The sequence below is a fragment of the Crocodylus porosus genome, unplaced genomic scaffold (genome assembly GCF_001723895.1).
Source record: "Crocodylus porosus isolate Cpor-Errol unplaced genomic scaffold, CroPor_comp1, whole genome shotgun sequence".
Classification (NCBI taxonomy): Eukaryota; Metazoa; Chordata; order Crocodylia; family Crocodylidae; genus Crocodylus; species Crocodylus porosus.
Window position 1 is genome coordinate 2,380,298 of NW_017728943.1, and position 5,779 is coordinate 2,386,076.

Sequence of the window (5,779 nt, forward strand, 5' to 3'; positions counted from 1 at the left end):
TCTCTGCCCCACCTGCAGCAGGGCCCCCTTCCCCAGGGAGATCAGGGCTTCAGTCTGATCCTAGCCCCTACTCAGACTCCACCTACACCTCTTGTCACTTGTTGTAGGTAGGCCTGAGGGAGGGGTACAGCCCCTTTGCTTACAAGGGGAGGCAAGGGGGTGGGGGACGGGGCCTGAGACCTGACAACGGGGGTGCAGGCAGGAGGTGCTATGGGGCTGTGTTAGGGGTAGGCAGCCTGCAGGCGAGGGTGGAGCCCACCCCTTGGGGCCAGAGGTGGGGCAGAGACCTGGGGCTGAGGGCACTGCAGGGCAGCACCCGCTGGTAGTGCCAGGCCTATCCCTTTGTTCTGTGGCCCTGCCCCTCATGCTCCCACACCTCCCAGCCTTGCTTGATCTTTCTACTGTAAAAAATAAGCTACAAAGCTGCCTGCTCTGGTTTCACCCCAGCCTTTTCCAGGCAGCCCCCAGGTGCCCCAGATTAATAACTCAGAGCCACTGGTATTTCTAGCCCCCTCCTTCCCCAGATACCATTGTTGTTGTCTTGCCATACTCCCTGCCAGTCCAACCAGAGCCTGTAAAGCCCTGCCAGTGGGTATGATTTCACTGTATCACTAGGGGCATAGCTTCTGCACCCCATCCCCGGGCTGCCACCAGAAAGTGCTTTCTCCTTGCTGCATGCTTTCTTCTTCTTCCATGAGGCCATCACCCTGCAGCTATAAAGCACCCGAGTCCCCCCAGAGCTGCGTCCAAGCCAGGTTTTGGGGGGGAGGGGGCATTGCAGTGCTGCGACTTGATGCCCTTCCCCCTACCACCACTTGTTGCCTCCCTGGTGTGGGGGTTATTAGCTCCTTGCTTTACTGCCTCCTCTCTGGTAGGGAGGTATTTACCACAGCCTCTGTCTTTTCCCACCCTTCATTGCAGTGGTACCCAGCCTGTGGCTCACCCATGCACCTAATGAACACTGCCCCCACCTCCAGCCTCACCTGGGGTGACAGGACATGGTGTTTACCAGGGCCTGGGGTTCCCAGGTGGGCAAGGAGGGCACTGTTCTGCTGCTGCCTGCTCACTCAGCGTAGCTGCCAGCAATTGGCATTGGAGGTGTTGGGGGGCGGGGGGAAGAGAAAGTGTAGAGGGGCCTGGAGAAAGTAGTGATCCCTTGTGCTCCAGGAAGAATGGGTGAGCAGCAGCCAGAGGCTTCAAGTTATTGGAGAAGCCTCTGAGCCACTGATTGGGCCGGCCCCCTGCTCCAGGTAGGATCGGCTGCACAGAGCCCCCTGCCGAGTGCTTGTCCACCCTACTCGATCACGCCCAGGAACAGTCACAGCCTCTGGGGAGTGTGTCCTGGTGCTGAACCACCCCCCAAGTGAGATGCCTCCACTGAATCTCCCATTACAATTGAGGCCTGTTCCTTCTTGTCCTGTCCCCTGTAGACCCAGAGAAGAGGCCATCACCATCCTCTGTATAGCCGCCCTTCTCGTATTTCCACACTGATATCAAATCCCCACCTCAGCCTTTTCTTCTCTAGGCTCGTTAATCCCCATTCTCCCAGACTTTCCTTGTCAGGCCTGTTTCCCAGGCCTCTAATCACTCCTGCTGCTCCAGTCTGGACACTTTCCAATGTGTACACGTCTTTCCTGCCATGCAGTGCCCAACCTGGCCCTACTACACTGGGTGAGGCCTGCCCAGCGCTAGCACTACAGCAGGCTCCTGGTCCTGGAAGTTCTGCCATGCTGGGACAAGCTGCACACAGCCCCTTCAGTCTGAAGACCAGGCCTGACAAACAGCTGCCAAAGTGAGCAGCCTTGCCCTGACCCAGAGCAGGGCATGTTGCAAACCACCCCACACCTGCTTCCAGCCCTATATCTCCGTGATCTGCATTGAGGGGAGGGGAGTGTTATTTCACTCAGTGTGTGTGGAGGAGGGAGGTGATGTTGGGTCATGAAAACTGTGCCTGTCTGGCCCCATGCCAGCCCCCCCCTTCCCAATGGCTTTCTCTCCTCCCCTATTACTCATGGGGCCTGGAAAGGATAGCGCCAATGCGGCAGCAGTCACACTCCTAAATGGGAAAGATAAGCCTCTGCGTCTGCCAATCCATGCTCTAGCCTTGAGCCCGGCCCACTGGGAAAAAGGCTGCTAGCCCCTACAAAAGGGCATGGGTCCATCTGGGATTTCCAGCCAGGCTTTGGCTAGTGTATGGGGCAAGGCCCTCAGGCAGCCTGGCAGTGGTATGGCAAAGGCCACAGCTCCAGGCAATACCCTCTTTGCAGCAGGAACGTGGGAGGCGGGAGGGTAAGTCAGGGGAAATAAAACCCAGGCATCCTGATGGCTGCTCCTCCCCACTGTGCCAACCAGCTGGCCGTGTTTCCTCCTAGAGCCAGGAATAGAAGCCAGGAGGCCGGCTTGCCAGTCCCTGTGCTGTGGTTCTGCTGTGTCTTGATGAATTTAGGAAAGGGGCTGCCCCCCTGTCTGCAAGCAGGACTTCCTAGAGCTGTTGCCATGCTGAGCACCCCCATCTCCTGGGGCACACAGGGCTCACCCCACCCCATGTCAGCACCATGAGAGGGGCTGGGGCAAAGCAGGAGCAGGGGCACTGGATCAGGAGCAGGGGATGCTCCTTTAGTTCTGCCCAACCCTCTAAGCCCATCCCTATGGTGACGCCAGCCCCCACTGTTGCAATCCCAGGGAGCCTTTCATGGCTTCTCTGTTCTAGGAAGGTTGGGGAGGGGGGTGGGAAGCAACCTCCAGCATACCTTGAAGCAGGCCAGATCTGTAGGAGCTTCAGGCTGATGTGCCTAGGACTCAGTAACCACATCAGCCTGTACTGGGGTTGCAAAGGAGTCTGGATCAGCTTTTGCAGTGCAGGGCATGATAGCAGCCTCTTGCAAGGACTACACATGCCCAGAGCAGGGACAGAATCCACCTCTGGACCTGCGTGAGCCTTAAAGGTGTCCTGCAAAGGGATAAGGCTGGAGCAGTGTGGGGATGAAGGGGGGTAGGGGGTCCCCTTATGCTGTAGAAAAAAAGGCACCTGGTCTGCAACACTAAGGAGTTACACTGAAAACAACCCCTTTGAAGGCCTGTACCAGAGGGCTGCACCCCAGAAACATGTGGTGGTACCTGGCTGACTCCAGCCATGCTCATGGAGAGGGACTGTGCAGCTGAGTAGCACATTCTGACCACCTGCGGGGTGGGATCCTCTGTCCATCCTTCAGGCAAAGGCTAGAGAAAACCCCATCTCTCCTCCATCCCAGGGACTTGCATGCAGCCCTTCAGGGATCCTTGTGAGCTGCCTGATGTGACACCCCTGAGGCTGCTAACCTGAGCGGCGGGGGGAAAGAAACCTCCAGATCCTTATGCAATGCAATATCTTAACTCTCACCCCCTTTCCCCACATGCTGCAGGTCATCTGGTATGGTTGAGGGCCTCATATGGTTGAGGGGCTCCGTGGCCAGCCCTATGAGGAGAGGCTGAGGGACCTGAATCTTTTCAGTCTCCGCAAGAGGAGACTGAGGGGGGAACTTGTGGCTGCCTACAACCTTATCGGGGCCAGCAGCAGGGACTCAGGGAAAGTCTGTTCACCAGGGCCCCCTTGGGTTCACCAGGAACAATGGCCACAAGCTGAGGGAGGATAGGTTTAGGTTAGATATTAGGAAGAACTACTTCACTGTGAGGGTGGCCGGAGCCTGGAATAGGCTCCCCAGAGAGGTGGTGCTCTCACCTTCCCTGGACATCTTCAGGAGGAGACTGGACAGGCACCTGGCTGGGGTCTTATGACCCCTGCCCCCCCCAGCGCTCATTCCTGCCCATGGCAGGGGGTCAGACTCGGTGATCTGTCTAGGTCCCTTCCGACTCACTGATTCTACGATTCTATATTTCTGACAGGTCTAAAAGAAAGTGCTCATGCTCCAACCCCCTTCCCTGCTCCTGTCACTGCACTGATCACACCATAACCCAGCACCAGGCAGGCCACGCTGTATTATAGACAGCTCTGCCTCTCTCTGTTCTTGATCACTGTGTGTGTGTGCATGCCCATACATGTATCTGCGTGCACGCATGTGTGTGTGTGTGTGTGCGTGCGCGCGCGTGCGCATGTGTGTGTGTGTCCTGGGCATTGCACCACTGCTGGCCCCACATGCCAGGACCCTGGAGCCTTAGGATCCCAAGGGAATGGCTGAATTGTAGCAACAAACCATGGACTTTTTCTTCAACTTGCAGGTTTCCCCTTACATGCCTTGCACTTATGCAGCCCCTAGAACAGTGGGGCCCTGTACCCGGTATGTCACCAGCTACCTCAGGGCAAATCAAGGACAGACGGTGCTACTTTGAAAGCCCCCCCACTTCACCCCTGGAGGCCTGGCGTGCTGTCCAGTTACTGAGTGTATGCTGGCCTCCTGTGGCAGCTCTGGGGTACTGCATGCCACTCTCGGAGAGGTGATGGCCTGGCACTCACTATACAGGTTTCCTTCACTTCATGCAGGTTCTGTATGTGCGAATTTGCTCTTATGCACTGACCCTTTTTATACCAAAAATTTGTTTTATGCGAGGCAAATTCACTCTTATGCGACTGGTGTGGTGGAAACCTGCAGTCAGTTGCTTCATGCAGTGCTCCTCGCTCACGTGTTTCTGTAGTTGCCATCCCCATTATGATAGTGCCTTGCACTTGTGTGTACTGTCTGCTGTTGGTGAGTATGAAAATTGTCTTGTAAAAGTGGTAGAAATGGGCTTGGGGGTCATTGCAGTCGATCTTGGAACATGTCCCTATGTGTTACATTGTAAAGTGGGTTCCCTTTATGCGAATTCGAGTTATACACCGTTTTCCAGGAGCACACATACAGCATAAAGCGAGGGAAACCTGTACATAGGCATTTCCACTCACTGTAACTGTCCCCACCGGGTTCAGCAGGACTTGCCAGGCACAGGGGCTGGCATGCCAGTGGTAAATGCCTTCACAGGCTCACAGGGCTAGATGGGGCATTACTTCTGCCCTGCCCCGTTCTGTGGTGTTTGCTCTGCTTCCTCTGTAGTGATGTATTATGTAGTGCCATGTGTTGTGTGAGCTGGAAATTAATATGAGTGTGTAACAGAAGCGGAGCAGTCCTTCTGGCTGTCATTCTGGACTACAAATCCCAGGGGCTTTCTGGAAGCAGGAAGAGGAAATGCTCATAGAGTTAAGGTCTGGCTACCTGCCAGAAGGCAGGGAAGATGATGGAGAGGGGAAGGGACCAAACAGTACAGCTGAGCTAGACTGAATGCGGATGACGCCAGGCTTGGAAACGTGCACAGAGTGACTAAAGGCTGGTTTCTGGGTGCACCTCCGGAGGGTGGAGAGGGAACTTTAGTGCTGAACATAGGTGTTCTGGTGGTACTGACTGCGGGACTCACCCCTTGAGTGTGTGTTGTTATACTGTAAAAGTCTGTTTACCTGTATTTGTTCCTCCCCTTTGGCCCATTGGCTTGTGATCCTGATCCCTAGGACTTTCTGTATAAAAGTGAGAAAACCCCTTTTGGCTGTGGTGCTCATGCCCAATATGGCAGAGGTTTGGTGCAACTGGTGATCGCAGTGGGATTGGTGGTCACAAGCCATGAGATGCAGGGCAAACTGTTGCAGTGAGTGCATAGCTTTTGTCATTGTGTGGGTTTTGAGCAGGGAAGATGGGTCTAACAGGAGAGGAGAAGATGGGTTTAACCATGCAACCAACATGGGTTCATCAGTGGCAGGTCCTGTCAGACCAACCTGGTGGCCTTTTACGATCAGATCACCAGATCGTTAGACGCAGGG